Below are 2,967 nucleotides of genomic sequence, written 5' to 3'. Positions count from 1 at the left end.
TTTCTTTATTTTTTTTTAGGATTTTTCTTAAATTTTCAGCTTCTGCAGAGCTCAGCACGGGGCCGTGCCTGGTCGGACACGGGCCGTGCTCAGCAACGTTACTGGCAGTTTTTGTTTTTCAAGTTACAGAAGGCTGACCACGGGGCCGTGCCGGTGCAACACGGGGCCGTGTCCAACTTCCAGTAACTGGGATCTGAAAAACAATCACTGTAATTCCGACCACGGGGCCGTGTTCGCTCAACACGGGGCCGTGGTGAACCTTCTGACCAACATTCTTTTCTGTTTTTATTGCAGGACTTGGAACCCGACGCCATCCTCACGTAGTGTATGAGCTCCAGTTCCAATAAAGACATAAAGGAACCACTAGAAGAACCCGAACGCTTTCTCAGAAAAAGGTTAAAAGCCAAAAACCAAGAGAAGGTTTCGGGTGATCCACCCCCAATGGCGGACCAACGTACCCTTATGGATTATCTACGGCCCACCGTAGGTAATCTAGGCGCCGCTATCAATGCTCCGAATGTCGAAGCCAATAACTTCGAACTTCGACCGCATTTGATACAAATGCTCCAAAACTCCGCAACCTTCCACGGGCTTGCGGACGAGGATCCTCATCTACATATAACTAATTTCTTAGAAATATGTGATACCTTTCGGATCAATGGGGCATCAAACGACGCCATCCGCCTCCGTATGTTTCCATTCTCACTAAAAGACCGAGCAAAAGCTTGGCTCAACACGCTCCCAGCTGGATCGGTAAACACCTGGGATGAACTAGCCCAAAAATTTCTATATAAGTATTTCCCTCCTTCTAAAACTGCTAAATTAATGGCTGAAATTAATACATACTCACAAGAGGACGGGGAATCCTTATATGAAACATGGGAAAGGTTCAAGGAGCTATTACGCAAGTGTCCCCATCACGGCCTCGCAATATGGCAACAAGTATCCACTTTCTACAATGGATTGTTGCCACACACTAGGCAGACACTTGATTCTAGCTCCGGGGGACTTTTAGGTAATCGACGCCCACACGAAATACATAATCAGATTGAGGAAATTGCTCAAACCAATTTTCAATGGCACACTCCCCGGGGAAATAAGTCTATCGCCCCGGGCGCCCATAAGGTCGACGAAAGCACCTCTTTACAAGCCCAAATCGAGGCCCTTTCTTCAAAAATAAAAAAGTTAGAAATGACAAAAACAGTCTCGGTTATGGCTTGTGAAGGGTGTGGTGGGTCACATGAAAATTGGAGTTGCATGAAAGAAACGGACGATCAACAAGAAATGGTAAACTACATTGATAATAGACCTAGGCCGTCGGGTCCTCCAACGGGAACTTACAACCAAGGATGGCGAAACCACCCAAACCTTGGTTGGAGGGAAACCGGCAATAGTAGTAACCAACAAACCCAACGAACAAACTTTCAGCAATCAAGAAATGAGTCACAAAATTTCACTCAACAACAAGGTGGACGAGAAAGGCTCGAAGATACTATATCTCGCCTTGTCTCCGACACTGATAAGAAAAACTCGGAAAGATTTCTACAATTAGAATCTAATTTTAGGAATCAACAAGCTAGCATTCAAAACATAGAAAAACAAATAAATCAACTAGCACAAAATTTTTCCGAGAGACCGCAAGGCGCATTACCTAGCAATACCGAAACAAACCCAAAGGCGCAAGTTCACCTCATCACACTACGAAACCGCACCGTGGGGCCTGCAGCACCAACGGAAGAAACAATGCCAACACATCTGCAGGAAAAGAACTCTCCCCCATCACCAGAGCCTACCAAGGCTCCTCGAGTTCCGTACCCCGGTAGGTTAATTCGTCAAAAGACCAATGAGCAATTCGCAAAATTCGAAAGTCTGTTAAAACAATTGCATGTCAATATTCCTTTTATCGAAGTCCTAACCCAAATGCCCAAATACTCTAAATTTATGAGGGACTTCCTTACACATAAAAAGAAAATTGAAAATTTGCAATTAGTTAATTTAGGCGAAGAATGCTCTGCCCTCGTACTCAATAAACTACCCCAAAAGAAAATCGATCCCGGAAGTTTCACGATTCCATGCTCAATAGGGGAATCACCCGTTCGCAATGCCTTGGCCGACTTAGGGGCTAGCATTAACCTCATGCCCTCATCGATGTTCAAAAGGCTTGGCTTGGGAACCACGAGCCCTACAAAAATAATCATACAACTCGCTGATCGATCAGTCAAGTTCCCACAAGGTGTCATCGAAAATGTCTTGGTAAGGGTAAGCAGATTCGTTTATCCAGTTGACTTTGTCATACTCGACATGGAGGAAGACACCGAGGTCCCCCTTATCCTAGGGAGACCCTTCCTTGCCACAGCACAAGCAGTGGTAGACATGAATGACGGGACACTGACTTTGAGGTATGGGGACGATGAGGTGAAGTTCGGAGTTGGGAAGAAAATAGAGGACGACGACCCAGTTAATTACATGAAGGTTATTGATTCAAGCTTGGATGCCGCTCTCCGACGGTGTAACTTGGGAAGCAAGGCACTCCACTCAGAAGATATATAACCAGGAATTGGGTCTAGCCAAGGACCCTTATAAACGTGGCGCACCACGGAGGCATTCGGCGGATCTATCCTTAGTTTAGTTTAGTTTAATCTTTTAGTTTTTGCAGAATAAAACACACTCATGGTGGTAATAGATGAAAAAGGGAACGAGAAAAATGGAACCATGCACGAAGAACAGAGCAACCCGACAAAAATCTCCATCACAGAAGGCTTAACACGGGCCGTGCTCAACCAACACGGCCCCGTGCTGAGCCCCTGCAGGAAATCACCCAGTTCAGGTAACTGGACACGGGCCGTGTTCAGCGGACACGCCCCCGTGTCCAGGCTTCTGTTTCAATTCTGTAATTTTTGTTACTGGCACTTGACCACGGGGCCGTGCCCGGTGAACACGGGGCCGTGTCCAGGATGCCAGTAACAT

The 2,967-nt window shown here is 46.2% G+C and overlaps 1 non-coding gene across 1 annotated transcript; it reads right to left on the bottom strand.

The window, feature by feature from the left end:
- Window positions 1-819: 819 nt before the first annotated feature.
- LOC118490939 lies at window positions 820-926 on the bottom strand. The gene has a single exon (XR_004890164.1). It is a non-coding gene; the product is annotated as a small nucleolar RNA R71 (small nucleolar RNA).
- Between the last annotated feature and the right edge of the window lie 2,041 nt (window positions 927-2,967).

The sequence above is a fragment of the Helianthus annuus genome, chromosome 3 (assembly GCF_002127325.2).
Source record: "Helianthus annuus cultivar XRQ/B chromosome 3, HanXRQr2.0-SUNRISE, whole genome shotgun sequence".
In the NCBI taxonomy this organism is placed as follows: Eukaryota; Viridiplantae; Streptophyta; class Magnoliopsida; order Asterales; family Asteraceae; genus Helianthus; species Helianthus annuus.
Note: the sequence above shows the minus strand (reverse complement) of the source record. Positions and strands in the feature narration are given on the sequence as shown.